General features: G+C 31.9%; 1 long non-coding RNA gene across 1 annotated transcript; it reads left to right on the top strand.

Annotated features, from left to right (window-relative positions):
* The first annotated feature begins 16044 nt into the window (after nt 1-16044).
* LOC143046235 (uncharacterized) lies at nt 16045-19963 on the top strand. The gene is made up of 3 exons (XR_012969104.1): nt 16045-16179; nt 17499-17644; nt 19678-19963. It is a non-coding gene; the product is annotated as an uncharacterized LOC143046235 (long non-coding RNA).
* Nucleotides 19964-22444: the final 2481 nt, after the last annotated feature.

Consider the following 22444-nt stretch of genomic DNA (forward strand, 5'->3'; position numbering starts at 1 on the left):
ACTTATCATTCCGGAGCACCTGAAATTTCTCAAGTTTTTGTTGGGGTTCGTGTTGCTTAGTCTTCAGTTTTCTATGTTTTGATATGTGCACTATTGTTTGTATGTTGGTGTTTTTTTTTTCTATTTTGGCTATGGCGTTGTCTGTTTATTTTTCGACATACGAGTTTGAATGTATTTCTGGTATCTTTCGCCCCTGTTTTGATAGCACATTTGGTTTCCAGATACCAAACGTACCGATGAAGCTTATAGTCCTTGTTTGATCGCATTTGATTTGAAAACTAACTCAAATATACCATTGTCTGGATGGTTACATGTTTCTATAGTTTAAAATTAAGCATAATATTTAATTTTTATTCATTGTTTGTAGATGAATCAGGCAATTATTTTTCTCTTTTGAATTGTTTTACATTTTCGTCAGGTTTTGCTCATTGTTAAAGGCTTACAGTGACTTATAATTGCTAATTTCTACATCTTGGTCGAGTGGGCAATTTTGTTTCATCGACAATCTTGTCGCATCTTATTTTTATTTTATGTGCAGATATACTTTCTTCGGTGTACTAGACGAATTGTTGTAAATAAACGCAAAGCACACAATAACAAACCAAGTGTAGCAATAAACAGTATAAACTGCAATTTGAACAAGAAAAGAGGAGAATGACATAATTTGAAAAAGAGGGTCTTAATGTAGGCTCTATTACAAGTAGCCATCGAAGGTAGCTTAAGCTGTAGAATATATAACTATATGCTGTATAAAATATATATTAAAACCAAAAGCAATACAAACAGGTTTCTTGAAAACAGCATTAATATTTGTTGAAATCAGAAGTACAAATGAATACAATTATATCATTAGAGAGAATATTGTGTTACCAAATAAAAACATAATGGTAGACATATTCCATCTATAGTTTTATATATATATAAATGTTCTGATTAGTTGTTTGAACTATACACTTTATATACAACTTCACACTTGTCTTTTCTTCTCGCGATATAATTAGACACCCACCAAGTTCTTTACTTGTGACGAATCTAACACTTACCATTAAATAGAAAATATTCTTCAGTGTTTTTCTTATTCATAAGATAAATTGAATTTTACCAAGTATTTGTCTAAGTAATCACCAATAAAACCTGATGACTCATTATGTTTACTAATACACTGAGGAAACATTAGTCCATCCTCTTCATTAATCAGCACTTTACTACCCTGTCCGTTTTTTGATATTACTATTAGTCTCCTCGATTTACCGTCTGCTACTATAATGTTACCATAAGTATCTGTACAAAGTCCCCTTGGTCCTGTTAAATCCTGTTGATATTGCCAGATCTGTTTTCCTGAATCATCAACAGAGCATACCACCTTACCATCACTATCAATAAGTTACTCTGTCATTACAGTAAACAAGATGAAACAGGTATGACTGACTCTTCACTTGTATTGACTTCAGTGTATTTCCTTCCAGGTCTATAATGCGGATTTCATCTCTATCTAAACCTACAGCCAGAGAATTATTGACGAATGACAAACCCCTGCAAACCCTGTCTAATTTGATAACTTTAGTAACTTTTGTTTTCTCCATATTAAATATCTTAATGGCTTTCTGGCCAGGATAAGTTAAGGCAATGATATACTGATTTATCTGTGTAACACTGTATGCTTCACTAGGTATAACAATATGTTTCTGATTGTTTTTGCTAGCTCCAGTAAATAAGTGAACTGTACCAAACTGTTTAATTGCTATAACACTACCATCCATCAGACAAGTCATGTTCCTAATCCACTCCCCAATGTTGATCTTTATCTTAGTTTTAATCTTCATCGTCATTACTGTTATGTTGGATCGTTCTCGTGATTCTACTTGTGCTTCCCTTTTCACATCTGATTTTCTATTCATGGCTATATGTGTTTTAACTACTGTTACTTCTCCAAGGGATTCCAGCAATCCTAATTTGTTGATGGTTTTTTCTATTTCATTATTTTGCTCCATTTTGATGTCAAATTCTTTAGTCCTGTCATCTTCCTCCAGATCGTCAACATATTGTTGACATTGATGTACTTGTTGTTCAATCTGATGTACACCTAAGAATGATTGCAGTTTTGAACTATGTGTCATTACTGTATGGAGATAGTCTTTCATTTCATCAAGTTGTTCTTTTTTTTTCTTCAAGTTCAGTATTAAATCTGATGCTTTTGATTTTTCTTTATTCAGGACGGTTTCTGCTTCTTTGCATAACTTCTTCTCTAGATTGTCTAAATGTTCATTTATTTTATTTCGAAATTCTATAATCCTGTCTTTCATGCTGTCACACTGTTGTTCTCCTCTTTTGATATTTCCCGATTTGTTGATCAGCATTTTATTCAAGATGTCTAAGATGGAGTTTATATCTTTTTCTAAATGTTGTTTGGATTTTTCCATTTTGGTTTCTTCTACTATACTAGCTAAATGTTTTATCCCAGTACATTTTGAATGGCTAGAAGAATACAATCATCACAGCAAGGCATTAGATGATTGAGACAGTACAGGTTTAGCTGTTGACCATGTTTGTTACATTCCGTTTTAATAGCTTTTATGGATGGTTTATGACTTTTAATATGAATGGTTTTATGATCACGTGACAATAGAGATATTTTATGTCGACTTGAAGATGTTGAGCATAATGCTTCATCACAGTTGTAACACCAGAATTCAGCTTTTATGTTTGATATTCTTTCGTGACAAGGCCCACATGGTATATGTTTAATTGATGCCATGACTTGTGCTAAAAAAGACAATATTTTGATTTTTTTTTGCAGACATCATGTCCTTATTTGGACATTAAGTAGATGTCATCTTGACATTTAACCAGATGAGGCTGCGTAGAGTTATATCCCTTAGAACGATACCCTACGTTTGCATTTTCTTTCAATAAATGCAGATAGAATCGATCTGAAAATGGCAACAGATGGCAATGTTAATAAACAAGCAGTTATTATGTTATCAACCCTTGTAAGAGTTATTTTCCTTGATTTATAAAAAAAAAAAAACAATTTAAAAAGAAATAAATATCGAGAACTGGAAGTTGTTGACACTTTGGACATAAACCAACAATTTTGACCTTTCATTTGCGTTAAATGGTGGTAGTCCCATGTCTTTACCATTTCAGTTCTTAAGTTTAGTAGCATCATATATTTGATTAATTATAGTGACCCATTTGAAAGGTTCTTCACTAGTCATTTTGGCGTCCTTTAAAGCTTGCTGTTCGGTGCGAGCCAAGGCTATATTGAAGACCGTACTTTGACCTATAATGGGTCTGTCCCAAGTCAGGAGCCTCTGGCCTTTGTTAGTCTTGTATGATTTTAAATTTTAGTTTCTTGTGTATAATTCGGAGTTTAGTATGACGTCCATTATCACTGTACTATTATGCATATTTTAGGGGCCAGCTGAAAGACACCTACGGGTGCGGGAATTCTCGCTACATTGAAGACCCATTGGTTGCCTTCGGCTGTTGTTTGCTCTATGGTCGGGTGGTTGTCGCTTTGACATATTCACCATTTCCTTTCTCAACTTTATTTCTTTTACAAATTGTGACTTGGATGGAGAATCGTCCCATTGGCACTCATACCACAACTTCTTATATCTATAAATGAACTTCGGAATTATCTAATGTTTTTGTAATAATTTTGAACGTCATCTTTTGCAGATTTGATATATTTGTCGACATTTTTGAGATATTCGAGTTTGAAATTGTTTGCATTATACCCCTACATTTCCTTTATACCCTGATTACTATATACCCCATATTTCCTTAGTCGTAATTGTTAAATACTCCACATTTTCTTTTAATATGATTGTTATAAACGTCACATTTCCGTTTAGTCATAATTATTATAAACCCAAAACTTTTTTTATTTTAGTTGTAATTGCTTTGTATCCAACATTTTTTTGTTTTAATTGCAACAAACCCTACAATAGTCAATACTAGAATAAACTAAACATTCTTCAAGTCATATTTTTCAATTTGCTTAAATATATCCGACATATCCGTCTAGTGATGATTTCTATATACTAACTAGATACCTTCTAGTGTATTAAAAAATCCTTTTGGATAACGTTCTTCATATGACAATTAACAATCATACCTTCACCATTGTTTTTAAATGTTTTTCTGATCAGGACATGTTTATACCTGGTTTAGATAATCAGATAACCTACCTTATATCATAAAATGATAAAATACAATATATTGATATAACGGATGAAGCTCATCATCTTATCAGATCAGTTCTCGTTATATTATTTATTGTCATAGTTGTTAAATATTTCTTGTTTTATCTCTTTATTTATATTACATGTTCATTTATGTGAAATGTAGGTTTATCTACATTTCATTTTTTTCTCTTTTTCAAACAAGCAAAATAACATGCATCTAAAATAATTCTTGTAACAAAATGATATTTTAGCAATAATACCAAATTTGTTTGAATTTTTTATTTAGTACCCTTGCCTTGAAATTGGTTATGGTTAAATGTTTTGTAATGTCCATATATTGGTCTATCCAAAACTTCTTTATTTGTCGCCATTTCAGCACCTTCATTTTCTTCAGGTTATTATTTTCATGTAGGAACTTTTGATTTTAATAATGGGTGAGTCTGTTGAAAATGTGAAAAAGGGGAATAATTTTGGAGGGGTGATATTTGAATTATTGTGCATGTAATGATTTGTTGCAATGCTAGTACAGTTGAGATCACTTCTAACCTTTCATTATAATAATAATAGAATTTAATCTGTCATTGAACTATTCTAAACTGTCCTAGAACAGTTCTACCCTAGGAGTGTTCTAAGCAGAACTGTCAGGATCAGGGAAGAACTATCAAAACTGTTCTAGGTAGAACTGCCCAAATCTGTGTTAGTCGTAGAACTGTCAGCAGAACTGACCAAATCAGTTCCAACTGTAGAACTGTCTGCATAACTGTCTAAACCAGTTCTTATCGTACAGCTGTCAGCAGAACTTTCTAAAACTGTTCTAGCCGTAGAAATGACCAAACAGAACAGTTCTAAATGACGTCACTGAATGGTAAAACAGTGCTGTGATTAGAATGTTGTACTATATATTATATTCTTTTGACTTATTTATAATGGAGACAAAGAGTTCTTAAAACTGTTCTATGGATAGAACTGACCAAATCAGTTCTAATCGTAGAACTGTTCTAGCTGTAGAACTGTTCTAGCTGAAGAACTGTTCTAGCTGTAGAACTGTTCTAGTCGTAGAACTGTCTAAAACTGTAGAGTAGAACTGTCAGGATCAGTTTTAGGTAGAACTATCTTAATCAGTTCTAGGTTAGAACTGTTCTAGCTAGAACTGTCTAAAAGGTGTGAGGATGACAGTTCTACATACTGTCCTGGAACATTTCACCTGACAGATTCTGACAGATTTGATGAGAGGTTAAAAGATACATTTAACATATTTTGCCTATCATCATAAAAACAATAGATAAAAAGAAAACTTTACCTGCAGGATAAGATATTTCAACATGACTATAATTGTTAGTTAACTATTTATAGTATAATTTCTCTTTTAATAAAAGGAGGTCGTTTAAGAAGATACAGGTGAGCAGTACAGGCTTTTTTAAAATGTAGTTTCATTGGGAAAACGTGAGAGGGCTATTGTAGAAACCAACCTATATCGTGTGGATTTTGCTCATTATTGACGGTTTGAAGATTTCTATAAAGCAAGAAGGCACCAAATTGACATCTACATAAAATATTTTTAAATGAATTTTCTTTTCTTTTGGGAATTTTTAATAACAAATTGGCATGATTCCATCATCGACAACAGATAAGCAAGGATCAATCAAGACAGATAGTATCTCTTTAAATGTACCTTACTTTTTAAACATAAAGTCTTTGTTTGGTAGCGTTGCATCTGGAACCTATCTGAAAATATCACGGTGGATGGTAAGATATTTCTATACTTAAAAAAATAAGTCTATGTTTTAGTTACTCCTCCTCCAAACTTACTACTTTATAAACCCTCAATAAACAAGACAGACCATCTATATTAATCACTTATTATTTTTCTTAGATAAACATTCAGTTCAGTGAGCACCTGTTGACACTCAGTTAGAATAATCGGTTTTGGTACTGACAATTAAAAAGGACCTTTAAAGTAAATTATCGAGTTATTTTAAAATATATTTTTCTATCTCAGAGTACTCGAAACATCTCACTCACGCATGTTGCACGAATTTCCAATTAATCTTAACTAAGAAATATAATTCAAAACTCTACAAAGTAAAGTGATTTAAGCATATTTCTGTGGTTATTGTTATAATGTATTTGTCATAACAAAGCATTTTTAATGCAACAAATAACAAATAAACCTCGTAAATAGCGGATACAATTTAATTATATATTGTAAAACAGTAAAAGCTTTTTCCGACGAAATATGTTGTAACTACATGTACATACTCGGTTATAGGAAGTGATATACTAAATGATATCAAAAAATCTTAATTCATTTGTATGTTTCACAACGAAGAAGAAATTTAGTGAAGAAATCAATTAACGGAGAGGATGATCTTACCATAATGTAAGTCAGTTCATTTCATTGATTAGAATTTGACCTTACATGACCTAGGTCAGTTGACTTCATTGCTTAGAAAATATTGTTAGTTATAGATATTGTTTGTTACATAGCTCTATATGAAATTACTGAAAATGTTATGTATCTTTTATATATATTAAATTTAATGTATGTGAATAAAATTGAATAAAAACAAAAATACCGAACTCCGAGAAAAGTCTGAAGTCAAAACCTCAAACACATCAAATGAATGGATATCAACTCTCACAGTCCTGCTTTGGTACATGCATTTCCTTTTGTAGAAAATGGTAGATAAACACTGATTTCATAGAGAGCGAAACATCTCTCTTGTATGCCAGTCGTGCACAATTTCATTATATTGACAACAATATGTGAACAAAACAATAAGTAAAAATGTCAAAAAATACAGCATCAACATTGTGTTGTTATCTTAAAAAAAAAACTACCAAATATGTCAAAAACGTATTTTCCGGTGACCGTTATTTTTTTGGAAATAGGACGAGACGTTCTTTGACATGACCCTGGTTAATCAATTACCATTGCCAATTGCTAGATGTAAGTCAAGATACGAGACAGACTTAGTGGTATTTAATGTATCCTGTATCTCAAGTTTGATGTGATACATGTGTTTAACTTGAGCACTTTAGATACAGTCTTGTGAGTCTTTTGTAGCAAAAACTCATCATAGATACCAGGACTCAATTTTATATATACGCCAGACGCGCGTTTCGTCTACAAAAGACTCATCAGTGACGCTCGAATCCAAAAAAAGTTAAAAAGCCAAATAAAGTACGAAGTTGAAGAGCATTAGGGACAAAAATTCCTAAAAGTTTTGCCAAATCCAGCTAAGGTAATCTATGCCTGAGGTAGAAAATCCTTAGTATTTCAAAAATTCTAAATTTTGTAAACAGTTAATTTATAAATATAACCATATCAATGATAATTCATGTCAGCAAAAAACGTGCTGAATAAACGTGCTTCTTGTGTCTATAACGAGTTTACATGTAAATTATCTTCTGTTTATAAATGTTGAATTACTAAATTATTCGAAACACTTTTAAAAAGTTGTCTCTTTTTTAGCATAGATTGCCCTAGTATTAGTTAATATGCTGTGTCATATATATAAATTTTCATTTTTGATACTAACCATCTTTTTCGATTCGAGCGCCAATGAATAATTATTTACACAATATTAGTCTGGTACACCAAATTATAAGCCTGGGTAAGTTTTATCTCAGAACTTGAAAAGCAATGTTAAACCGTAGTGAAATTTACAAAAAATACATACAAAAACTTCATCATAAAGAATATATAGCACCAGAATCAAACTGATAATATTTTGCTTCGTTTATTTATGCTTTCACTTAGTTTTTGACGTCCAATATATCATTTTCACTTTGACGAAGACTGACCTTTCAACATTTTTTTTCTGCAACAGCTATGTTGTAATATCTGCTCATTGAACTGTTAATTGTTTGCTTAATGAATTGTATCCTTATATATATATTAGCACATAAGGTTTCGAACACCTTTTCGCAATAAGGTTATTAGTATGAAATATTACAAGCAAAATTACCCTTTTTCTTTCAGAAATTGAATTGACATTAGAAGAGGTTCGGAAATGACATTGCTATTAGAAGGTATTCATAAATGTCTCATGGTGATAGTTTCACTTCCGACTTTTCCGTTATGTTGTTTTCACGTTGGTATTATAATCTTATATCCAGCATGGACAAAAATGAGAATCACCTTTGATGTTAGACCTGTAAGTAAAAAGACAATTTAAGTATTATTAATTAAGGGAAAACTACATTGTTCGTAGAAATGAAGTTTAATATCAAAAGGGTTACCAGGTTGACGATCATAATTACAGCTTGTTTTGTTTTCTTAAAATGTCTAAGTTCTATTATAAACTTAAATCAATCCTAATTCTATCTTATTTTTGAGATATAGTTTTTTAAATGTGACGTCATTTTTGTGCTGTTTCAGAAATTCAAATGTGACGTAATGTTTGTGCCTTTTCACCACTTCGTATGTGACGTCATTTTTAATGACTTTTTGCGTTGAGGCCTGGACTAAGTCGGGTGTGTCTATTTTCTGTATTTTTGGGTCCCTGTATTATGTATTCGGGTTGTTAGTTAAGACTTCAGTTTTATCATGTATATCTTTTATATTCATTTGATAAAATTTACTGTGTGCAATAGCATAGAATGAAATTCAAAACAGTGTGGCTGTGGCCATTGATTGACACATTAAATTCATCCATTGACTGGGACAATTTAGGTGAACGTTTGTATGTAACGACCACTGCTCAATATGTACTTTTTAAAGACACTTAGACTATGGGGTCACCAAAGGTTCTCAACACCTTAATAAAGTAATTCGAAAAATTAATCAGAAATAACACGATGTTTTGATATCAAAAACGTAAAGGTTATTCCTGATTAATTTTTCGAATTATTTTATAATTAAAGGCGTTAAGAAACCTTTGGTGACCCCACAGTTTAAATGTCTATCGCAGGTACGTCGTGAACAGTGGTCGTTACAGACAAACGTTCACGTAAATTGTCCCAGTCAATGGATGAATTTAATGTGTCAATCAATGGCCACAGCCACACTGTTTTGAATTTCATTCTAAATTGTTTTAAATAATAAGGATGTTCTTATCACAAGCAGAAAACCCTAGCCGTATTTGGCACAACCTTTTTCAACTTTTGATCCTTAGTGCTGTACAATTTTGTACTTTTTTTTACTTTCGAACTTTTATATCTGGGCGTCACTGGTAAGTCTTGTGTGGACGAGGCGGGTTTTTGGCGTATTGAATTTTAAACCTGATGCCTTTTGTTATCTATCATTCATGTGTTTCTTTGCCTAATATGTTCTCCTATTTATTTGTATTGTAGTCCTGTAATATCATGTTGTCATCTTAATGTTATATTTAACATTGCCATTAAAGTGCGAGGTTTGGCATGCCATACAACCAGGTTCAACCCACCATTTTTTTCTTTTAAAAATGTCCTGTACCAAGCCAGGAAAATGGCCATTGTTAAATCATAGTTCGTTTCTGTGTGTGTAACGGTTTTACGTTAAGTTTCCGTTGTGTCGTTTGTTTTCTCTTATATTTTAGTGTGAATTCACATTACTATAAGACGTGTCACGGTACTTTTCTATTCCAAATTCATGTATTTGGTTTTGATATTATATTTGTTATTCTCATCGGATTTTGTCTTATGCTTAGTCCGTTTCTGTGTGTAAAATTTAAATGTTGTGTCGTACTCCTCTTATATTTAATACGTTTCCCTCAGTTTTGGTTTGTTACCCCGATTTTGTTTTTTGTCCATAGATTTACGAGTTTTGAACAGCGGTATACACTGTTGCCTTTATTTAGCAAACTAAAACACTTGATCTTAGCAACACAGTCAATAAACCACGACTGAGTGAGCGGACCCGAATTAACGAAGTGGAAATGAACTCTGATAAGGCTAACCAAACATCATTAACTGACAAGTACTGGTACTCATAAACTGATTTAATGACTTAACTGACTTTCGAACTTTTGTATCTGGGCGTCACTAGTAAGTCTTGTGTGGACAATGCGCACTTCTGGTGTATTACATTTTAAACCTGGTCCCTTTTGTTAGCTATTATTCGTGTGTTTCTTTGTCTTACATGTTCTATTTATTTGTATTGCAGTCCTGTAATGCTATGTTGTCATTTTAATGTTATATGTAACATTGCCATTAAAGCGGGAGGTTTGGCATGCCAGAAAACCAGGCTCAAGCCACCATTTTTTTCTTTTAAAAAATGTCCTGTACCAAGTCAAGAATATGGCCATTGTTATATTATAGTTCGTTTCTGTGTGTGTTACATTTTAACGTTAGGTCGTTTGTTTTCTCTTATATTTGAGTGTAAATTCACATTACTATAAGACGTGTTACGGTACTTTTTTATCCCAAATTCATGTATTTGGTCTTGATGTTATATTTGTTATTCTCATCGGATTTTGTCTAATGCTTAGTTCGTTTCTGTGAGTGTTACATTTTAATGTGGTGTCGCTGTTCTCCTCTTATGTTTAATGCGTTTCCCTCAGTTTTAGTTTGTAACCCCGATTTTGTTTTTTCCCCATCGATTTACGAGTTTTGAACAGACGCATAATACTTTCGCATTTATTTAATAAATCAAAATATACATTTTTTACGCTGCCGTTCCCGTCGACGAAAATAGCAAGCCTAATTTCACTTCGTCGAACAAAGACACAATTTCTCATGTTAATCTGTTTTTTTATAAATGATGTTCATGTTTTTCTTTTTCAGTTGATGACACTTCATAATTTTGTTTGCAGCCTTGCATCCCTGTATACATTTATTGGAGTTTTATATTGTTTTTTATTCATGGAATCAACATTTAAGCTTGATCCAGACCAATGTCATCTACCATATTTTAGAGTGTACTTGATTACAAAAATGTTGGAGTTATTTGACACAGTGATTATGATTCTTCGTCATAGACGACAACAGATTAATTTTCTTCATGTTTATCATCATACCACCATGTTGTTGATAACAGATGCTGGTTACCACTTTTTTCGATGGCCAACAATATCTGTTTACGTTGCAATAAATGCCTTAGTTCATTTTATAACATATCTGTTTTACGGGTTATCTACCTTCTTTCCTAATACATTGTTACCATGGAGAAAGACTAATACAAAGATGGAGATTGCAGAGTTTTTAGTGTTAAACGTAATTGCATCATTTGCATATTTAAACAACGAACTTTGTATTTATAGTGTACTTTACGGGATTACTATTTTATCGCTAAATATCTATTATCTTTCTTTGAGTCAACAAAATCTTCAAAAGTGATTGCAGATTGTTAAAGATTTTTTAAAATTTTACAAATATTCTTTATTCGTTTCATTACTTCGATGGTGCTTTGTACACAAATAAAGAAAACAGGGACCTGATGTTCAGTGGTTATCGTTTGTTGATGTGTTCTCGTTTTTTTTTAATATAGATTAGACTGTTGATTGTCCTGGTTGAATGGTTTTGCACTTGTCAATTATGGGAACAGTCATTATTTATCAGCTGAGGGGGTCGGTGCATTTTAGGGGGGGAGGGGTCATTTCCAAAAATGTCATACCACTGGGGGGGTTACCATCAAAAAATATTTTAACTAGGGGGGGTCACACAATAAAGGTTTTTATGTCTGACTAGTATATAAATTGTTGACAAAATTGAAATGAGTGTGCGATCTGTGAAATAATGTCTGTTTATTAAATCTTTGATAGTGTAAAATGTAAAGCACCAGCAGGATATGCCTAATTTCTCAAGGGCAGTGCATCTGATCACTCCTTATCACAGTTGTGTAAATTTACAATCAATAGATTAACAACTGTATGAAACATTTCTCCCTAGTTTTGACCACAGGAAATAGTGAGTTATAAACTTCAAGGTTTCTGGACATTTCTATAGTCATGATAGTGTTTAAATCATTTTGATGTGATTCTTGAGATGAAATGGGTGTGTATATTTAATTATTTTGATGAAAGCAAGGATGCATGTTAGTTATATGTCTGTCACGTGGTTACAAAAATAGGTATACTTATTTTATGAAATTATTACAAAGATATTGAATAAGAATAAAAGATGATCTCGATATAAGGTATTTCCCTTCTGTATTCTTTAATTTTTAAGGTAATATTTCTCTATTCTTCATTATTTTTTGCTCTTTTCTCCTTTTCTTTATATTTGAACACCAGTGTCCTGTTCTTTTTTTTTTTGGTCCATTTTTCTGTAAATTTTACCCATTCTCCGATATTCTTTCCTATCCAAATTTCAGACCTTACTAAAAACAATACTTGATGGGCACCATGGCATTCACACACACTAAACAAAACACTATATGATTTGGAAAAAGAACAAATATATTCAGCTTGGGCCCCTAAACAAAAATGTGTACTTGTTCAGAGAAAATTGATAACACACTTGACTCTTAAAAAATACATCTGTACAAAACAAAGAAAGGCCAGAGGATCCTGGCTTGTTTGTATATTTCTTTATCTCAAATAAATCGTGTACATATTTATCAAGAAAGGACAAGAACCATATTATCAGTGTTATTTTATTTGCACTTCCTAAAACATTTGTACATTGGAATCCTGACCCCCGCCCCATTCATAACTAGATATTTTAAGGCACAAAGGTTAAAAAAAATAACATACAAGGGCCTGTGATTGGGATTAAAATAACAGTCAGTATTGAAAGTTTATCTACCGGTATACTGATAAAATTTGTAGAATTATAGGTTGCAGCAAAATAAATTAATAAATTGGAACACACAATTTTCTGTATATTTTTTTCTATTTTTCTACATGCACGTGTTAAATATTCCTTTTTGAGAAACAAGAAACAAGAAGAAAAGCTGTTTGTTATACTCAGAGTTTCTCAAAGCCTGTTACTATGTAGCTGGTAATCATTACCTTAACACAACTGGGGATCTTTTTCTTTTCTTTTGGGGGGGGGGTCAAACTTTTGAAATTATGTTCTTAGGGGGGGGTCATAGTGTGGTTTTATAAAATAATGGGGGGGGGGGGGTTCCCAACATAAAATTTTATATTAAAAATTTGAACCGACCCCCTCAGCTGATAAATAATGGCCATTCCCTATGGGGTGCTTTATAGATTTATGTTCTGTGTGAGCCAAGTTTGTTCCGTTTTGGAGACCGTACTTTGGCCTATAATGGTTAACTTTAGTAAATTGTGACTTGGATGTATCGTTGTCTCACTGGCACTCATACCACATCTTGTTATATCTATTGAAAGATAAAAGGTACATATTTTTGTAAATACTTTAAATTAAATATAATTTTATAAATAAATTAATAGGTTCCACATGTAGAGCAGTACCTGCTTGATCTTCGGGAGCAACTGATATCACCAAAGTCTTTCGATGGAGTTTGCGTTTTTTTTTCGTCTTTAATTTTACTATATTGTGAATTATGAACTAATGCTTTTCTGTTGGTCATTGTTCTGTTGTTTGTTTTTTCGGTTTTTTTTTCTTTTTTAGTTTTGTAAGTAAATTTTCGACTTATGAGTTTGAATGTCCACGTGGTATCTTTCAGCTCTCTAATACAGATTTTAGTCGTTCCAACTACTTTAGTTATAATGCTTAGTTTGCCAATTTGTTTCACGATATTTTCCGTCATTTTTGATATCCCTACATAGAGTTAAACTGTTAGTTTAGTCAGTAGGTCTCCCATATCTCCTCCACACAGTTGGGATGCTACAAATATCGACACGCATATCAAGCATATTCTAGGTGAACCACAAATTTCAAATGTTTTATAAGAAGAATTTATCTTAATGACGAACAGCTTTTAGTAGCTAATAATGAACCGTTTAGTGGATCTAATCATAATTGTGCATTTAACATTTTGTATATGATATCAATTTTCATGACGTTGAATAATAATTTCATGATTAACCTATTTTACTGTTTTTAGTACTGTTTTCATAATGACATTATTTTTTGATTTAGGTTCTACATTCCTAGTTAAATATGTGTCTTACACACTTGGATATAGCAATCTTTGGCACCTTATACACTGTGAAAGCATCTTGAATATCGTTGTAAACTCCCTTGATAATATTACAACTGTGAAAAATATGTGTGGCTGTTTCATCTTCTGTTTTACAAAGATGACAGTTACTGTTAATGGATTTGCTCATTCTAAACAGTTTAAATGAAAATTATGTAAATAAATAACTAATTATAAATACCAGACTCATAATTATGTACGCAAGAAATGAGTTTTGTCTACATGACACTCATCAGTGGTGTTATATTCAGAATAGTTATAATGCTAAATCAAATATAAACTTGAATTCCATGAGAGAGTGAAGTAATGCAGATTCAGCTATGGCAACCCATGCATTAAGGAAGATAAACTTTTCGAATAAATAAAAAAAAAAAAAAAAAAAATACAGTCAATTTACCAAAACATCAACATACAAGTAATATTTCATGTTAAGGATGTTCGCTTGTCATGTTTTGGGATTTTTGTTAGATTTTCGGAATCCTCTGGTTTTATCCATTTGAATGCCTTAAGAATTATAATCCATTGCTACCATTTTTCTTTTTATATTTTTTTTACATGTATAGTTATAAGCCATTTGTAAAAATCTTATTAGATCTTTCTTATCTTTTATCGGACCACAGATGAATTATCACGTTGTGATTGGTTAAATGCCGTCACGTGGTGACCCCCTATGAGACCGTATGGGGTTAGTAAGTTTCATATGGGGTTCATGACGCGTTAATGGCGACGTCATCTATTAATGTTGTTGTGTTTCATTGTTTATTTTTCAACAAAACGCCGCAGAAAAAGTCCAGCGTCCGATAAATTCGTTATACGGTTAACTACTGACCCCCTACGGATCCATAGAGGATGAATAAAATTCATAGGGGACTCGGCCTCCGGCCTCACCCCCTATGGATTTTACTAACCCTCTATGGATCCGTACGGGGTCAGTAGCGAACCATATAACTTATATTATTAGATTTTGAGAACTGGTCAATGAGAAACTATGAAAAATCAAGAACATTTCCCGTCAAAATATCAATGTCTAATATCTCGAAAACAAGCACATTGGCATATATATATATATATATATATATATATATATATATTGTTGGCCTGTTTTTGATTCCTTTGTTAATTCCCTATCATTATATACTAGTGTTCTGAAAAGCTTGTCTTTTTTAAACCGAGTACCGAAACTCCTTAACAAAAAAACCCGCTTACTAATGAGTTTGTTCTATATTACTGATTTTTCGATAAATATTTGGTTAGCTTTCCCACACGAAAAACATTTTTTCAAATATCTGTCTATCTTTTTGTAAAACGATACTGCGTAACACTGAACATTCGATTGTTTTACACAGTTTGGTATTTAATTAATTCGTATTGGTTTATTAGTTAATATTGTTGGTCTATTGTATTAGTTTTAATTACTTTGGGTTTACTAAATCATCTCGTTCACTCTGATATTCAATGGTATTTTTAACATAAGAATCATCACGACACATATGGTCTCGGTCCCTTGAAACTCAAGCAATACCTTTATTTTTTTTTACCTTGACTTTGTGTTGTATCGACAAAATGATAATTATGAAATTTGAGAAAGTCCATTCTGTATCAAATAAAACATTTCATTACAAAAAAAAGCGAAAGAAACTGTCCAAAATAACACGGTAAAAAAGTTTTCATCTGATGGTAAAACAGATACTTTGATTTTCAATCCCTTGTCTGTTGTTATTGTAATTTACTTATTGTATGATAACAACTTTTTTTTAATATAGCATTGATGAGCTGATTATCAAACTTGTAGAATTACAATTTATTTCCTGTGAAGCTATTTCCGACAAATATATTTTTAACTACATGTACCTTCTTGATTTTAATGTTATCCAGAAATCATATCTCTAGAAAGTATATTTATACAAATATTTTCGCTATATTATTTATAACAAATGCAGAAAAGTCAAATGATGCACAGGATAACCTAAACTAGATGAAAATTGATTTTAGGTGAGGAACTTATGTTAATAATATAAAGATGATTGCATATAGTAAATATGTTTATGCATGATAGTATAACGTACACAATGTATAACGTAAAACAAGTAGGATCTACATTTTTTTTAAATGTCCTGTAACAAGTCAGAAATATGGCAGTTGGTGTTTGTTTTGTTACATTTCGGTGTTCTCTTTTCCCCCTCTTTTAGTTAATGTGTTTCCCTCGGTTTTATTTAGTAAGCCGGATTTGTTTTCGATTTATGACTCTTGAACAACGGTATACTACTGCCTTTATTTATAAAAATAAATATCTTATTTCAAATGAATCTTTAAGACACTGCTTTTGAAAAGTCTCTTCCCTACAATACCAGAATCGTTAGTTTGAAACTGTTTCTCAAATAAGACTTACCAAAGATACCAAACTCCAGTTTTGTTTACAATAAATGTCACTTCAGTGAAGCTGTTGGCCAAACTATATAAAAACTACTGTTTATAATCTGACCAAAACACGAAGAAATTAAAATAAGACCAATCCGGACAAATAATCAGAGCTTATATAAATAGGAAATACTTTCGAAGGATTTCAAGAATTTTGCACCAGAAAATTTTAAGAAAAAAATATCCACATTTCCATACCAGAATCAAAGTACTAGTTACTTGGCTAAGGATATCCTCGGAGACTGACGACAAACGGCGGCATTGAAAAGAAAATTGGATCATGGGAAATGTTTTCTCGTTATTAAACAAAATAGATTAATGTTGTTCATGGTTGAAATTACCTGATCTAAGTTATGCATGTAAAGTTTTTTTTTTCATCAAATACCTTTAATATTACTTCAAAAAAATAAGGATTGAGAGTATTCTACAATAAGCGTGAAAACCCTTTCTAAGTCTGCAAATTTAAATCGTGTCGGTTGGAAAATCAACTAATCGGCTACCCCAAAATACTGCGCTGGAACCTATCTCCGGATGAAAGAGCTAGTGAATCTAAAATATATTGCATTAATTAAGCGTTATGTTATCTTTAATGACTATATTTTGAAAATGAAATGCAATAAAAAGGTGTTACTGGTACTAATTTTACTGACTGCACCAAATGTGCATTTTGATAAGAATGGAGGATTGAGGAATGATTTATTCATAAATAAAACAATTATGTTAAACATTTTTTTCAAATGATTACAGTGTCCTATCAATGTTAACAAATGTCTAATTTGAAAAGAACATAAACATGAGCATTATGCATTCTTTCCTCTTTCACAATGGTGCAGTCAGTAAATAGTACCAGTAGTAATATCTGTATTTATATATATGTCATCATTTTATTTCAGAAATGACATTGACAGCAGAAAGTATCCAGAACTTTTTGGAAGTGATTGTTTCGCTTCGCTCTTTTCCATTATTTTGTTTCCACTTCGCTATTGTATTGTTATATCCGGTATGGGAAAAATGGACAACCGCCTTTGATATTAAACTAGTGAGTAAACGAAGATAAAAACAGTATCTATTCAGTGAAGCTGGTTAACCTTAAAATGATATAGCGATCTCCTTATTTGGTGTACATTTACAAACATTATGTGCTACATGATACCGAATGTCTTCTTTCTATTTGTCTTAGTCACAATAGTGATCTGATGGCGTGTCATTATACATTGCTCAGCAAGAATCTTAACGAACATGATTATAGCTGACTATGCGATAAGGGCTTTGTTCATTGTTGAAGGCCGTAAGGTGACCTATAGCTCTTAATTTCTGACATTTGGTCTCTTGTTGAGAGTTTTCGTATTGGCAATCATACCATATCTTTTTGTTATAACGTTAAATTTCCTAGATAGAGGAAAACAACTGGAATGTTCCCGCGTAAGGTATTTCATTGTTATAAATTTAGAAAATATTTGTTTCTCATTTAAGGAAAGTGGTTTTAGCATGATAAGCTGATAAATAAGATCTATAATGTTCATTTATAACTTTTCTTAACTAATTGGATGGTATTGAGCTATGTACTCTACATGTAGTTTGGTCTATTGTAGAAACCGTATTTCAACCTCTAAATGCATTTCGTTTATGCAAGGTTACTGCCTACGCATGTTCATCATCTATAACTACTTATTTATTATATGGTCATTTACAACTCATGGGGTATCAAAAAGATAACAGTTTCATTATGTGGTATCAGCTGAAATCGAAAATATTGTTTATTTATTCCTTATATATTTGCATGTAGTTTAAAGGCTTTGAAGGAGTCGACTGTCGCTGTAACAGTTGTTGTTGGTGAACTGTAAAATATATTTTGTTGATTCTTGCTATCCCAGTCTATGTGTTATTGTTTTTACTTTTAACTTGTTGTTCTGGATAAAGGAGCTATTATATTTGCTATATTTTAGATTAAGTTTATCTTAGAGACTTTTCTGAGAGAAAAAAAAAACCCAAACTAATCCGCATTTTGACCGTAATGGAATGATAAGATAAAATAAAGACGTTTATTGCAATAAGCAAAATTATATTATAGCATGTTAAAATTGCAACATTATCATGTGAAAGCAACATGAAAGTTATTATGATATTGTAAGATATTGTGATATAAAACAGCTGAACACACAATAAACATTATAACACTGTATTCATGAAAAAACATTCATTTGAAAACGTATAGGACTCCTAACGTTGAAAATGCTTTAGTTTGGTCATTTGAAAACTTATAGGACTCCTAACGTTGAAAATGCTTTAGTCTGGTCATTTGAAAACTTATAGGACTCCTAACGTTTAAAATGCTTTAGTTTGGTCATTTGAAAACTTATAGGACTCCTAACGTTGAAAATGCTTTAGTTTGGTCATTTGAAAACATGAATAAAATCATCAGTACACAAATTGTACTGTCACCATCACAACGAGTTTGACCGAAACGTTGTACCCAAGTTTCATCTCACGAAAGACATCCATTTTTAGATTTAGATCTTTAGAGACAAGAAGATTTGTAAATTGACAGTTCACTTTTGTAATTTGTTCACCGATTTAAATTATTTCTATCAATGCATACATAGCAAGATAAACATACTCTGTCGACATACCCTGACTCGGTCTGTTTGCTATTCCTTAGATTATATTAGGCTTCCTGGGTCTTAGATTGTAATTTCAGAATTAATTACTTTTTTGACATTGGTATTTGATGTTGATTCTTATTCATACACAAGCAACACATAAAAATTTATTATCCGACTTCCCACCTTCACGATAGGCTCTAGATAATATAGTTTCTATAGATTACAGGACTCGATTTCAATCACAAACATTTAATTGGTGCCGTTTTGAAAAAAGTGCAGGTGTCATCTATCTTATCCTGGTATACCTGATATACTTTTCCTGTGGAGAAAAGATTGCTTTATTATTTTGAGATAATGGTCTCATATTTTAAACAATACAAAAAATGACTGCAAATGGAGATTTGAATACATTAACCACTTAACTTTCTTCGGACTTGTGGTCTTGATTTTGTATGTTTTTCTTTTTCAGTTGATGACACTTCATAATTTTGGTTGCAGCCTTGTATCCGCGTATACGTTCTTTGGGTTTTTAAATTGTTTTTCTGTTATTGAATCAACATTTAAACTTGGACCAGAGCAATGTCTGTTACCATATTTCAAGGTGTATTGGATTACAAAAATGTTGGAGTTATTTGACACAGTGGTTATGATTCTACGCCATAGACGAAAACAGATCAGTTTTCTTCATGTTTATCATCATAGTACCATGATGTTACTGGCAGATGCTGGATTCCATCTTTTTCCATGGCCACCAATGTCTGTTTACTTTGCAACCAATTCATTGGTTCATTTCATAACATATCTGATTTATGGATTATCGACCTTATTCCCGAGAAATTGTTGTTTTGGAGAAAGTTCAATACAAAGATGGAAATTCTTGAGCATTTAGTGCTATTCGTTCATGTTACATATGGATATTTTAACAAAGGCTTTTGTGTATATGGTGTGATGTTTGTAATTACTCTGTTATCCTTAAATGTCTATAACGTTTTCTTTGCCTCATCAAAACCAGTGAAAACTTAATAACAGTTTTGGGTTTTTTTTTTAAAAACAAATATAACTTTATTGAGTTATTGTGCATTATTCCAATGCTGTTTTGTACAAATTTACAAAAAAAGTTTATTTTTTGCCATGCAAACACGAAGATTAACGAATCTGTAATTTCATATCAATGCATGATCCTAAAACTTCTCCAGTTCTTCATATTTACAAGATACCCAATTCGCAAGGACTTAAATATCTATGAACAATTCTCAGCATATTCATCATATTAAACCAACTTAAAAGAGGTCAATACAAACAAGAAATTGACGTAAATACAAACAATAATAAACTACAAACGAACAATTGAAGGAGTGGAAGGGGACGTGTTACGGTACTTATCTATCCCAAATTTATGTATTTAGTTTGATGTTATATTTGTAATTCTCATCGGATTTTGTCAAATTTGTTGACGTCTTTTCTATTATGTTTATGTGTTATGGTAAATAAAATTAATCACCTCCTTCCTTTATTAGATTTGATTTTGTTCAACGTAATCTGAACGATGTTTTACGTTTGAGGTTCGATTCAAAACAAACCGGACATATATGTAATATAAGTAATTGCTATTAATAAGTATTGCAATGTGCATTGTGTTTAAATGTAATATCAGTATTTAGTTCTATTATAATCTTACATCAATCATAATTATATCTTATTTTTGAGATATAGTTTTTCAAATGTGACGTCATTTTTGTGCTGTTTCAGAAATTCAAATGTCTGCGTGACGTAATTTTTGTGTCTTTTCACCACTTCGTATGTGACGTCATTTTTATGACTTTTTGCGTTCAGGCCTGGACTAAGTCGGGTGTGTCTATTTTCTATATTTTTTGGTCTTTGTATTATGTATTCGGGTTTTGTTTTCTGTAAACCTGATGCCTTTTGTTATCTATTATTCATGTGTTTCTTTGCCTAATAAGTTTTCCTACTTTTTGTATTGAAGTCCTGTAATATTATGTTGTCATTTTAATGTTATATTTAACATTGCCATTAAAGTGTGAGGTTTGGCATGCCACAAAACCAGGTTCAACCTACAATTTTTTTCTTTAAAAATGTCCTGTACCAAGTCAGGAAAATAGCCATGGTTATATCATAGTTCGTTTCTGTGTGTGTAACATTTTTACGTTGTGTTTCCGTTGTGTCGTTTGTTTTCTCTTATATTTAAGTGTGAATTCACATTACTATAAGACGTGTCACGGTACTTTTCTATCCCAAATTCATGTATTTGGTTTTGATATTATATTTGTTATTCTCATAGGATTTTGTCTAATGCTTAGTCCGTTTCTGTGTGTGTTACATTTTAATGTTGTATCGTTGTTCTCCTCTTATATTTAATGCGTTTCCCTCAGTTTTGGTTTGTTACCCCATTTTGGTTTTTTGTCCATAGATTTACGGTATACTACTGTTGCCTTTATTCTTAACCGTAGAGAAAACACCTTATCGCTATGTGTCCGCCATTACTGGACATCACACAAGTTCCCGTAAAATGTTGACGTCATAATACTAAATATCTGACGCCACAATGGAAAAGTGATTGTTGTATGACGTCAATAGTTCAAGCGGGACAGATTCTCCGGTCGGCTGGGAATAGCGATAAGGTGTATACTCATGTTCAGCCTAAAGTCAGAAATCTCGTTGCAGCGACACTTGTGTTCGCATTTCATTGATTGTAACATCACCTACTGTGAAATGCCACCGAATTTGCAATGGGTAACCCACACGGTGCAACTAGTGAAGCAGAAACTGTTAACTCTTACATGGATCATCTGGGTTCATCCTGGTTTTTGACGGATTCGTATTGCTCAGTCTTGAGTGTACTGTGGACTGTTTTGTAGACTATATCATCTCCTTCTTTGTCCTTGGTGTTGTCTTTTTTATTGTCAACTTATTGTACTCTTTATTTAATTTCCAATTGATGTAACCACAATCCCGTCCTCTTTTCCCCGAATGTGACCTAATGAATTTATATTTTTAATAAAATTTATGTCCCAAGACTAATTTTCCTAGTAAATCATGTCCATGTCAATAATATTCCTAGGTTAAAACGCCAATGTCCCTTATTTAAATAGGAAAATATTAATGAATTAAATCATTTACATTTAAACAATTGAAATTTAAATGTTATGTTAATATTGTTTAAGAGTTGTGTATTTATATTTTTAGTAAAATTAATGTCCCCAGACTAATTTCCTAGA

This window comes from Mytilus galloprovincialis, chromosome 9 (assembly GCF_965363235.1).
Source record: "Mytilus galloprovincialis chromosome 9, xbMytGall1.hap1.1, whole genome shotgun sequence".
NCBI classification, from domain to species: Eukaryota; Metazoa; Mollusca; class Bivalvia; order Mytilida; family Mytilidae; genus Mytilus; species Mytilus galloprovincialis.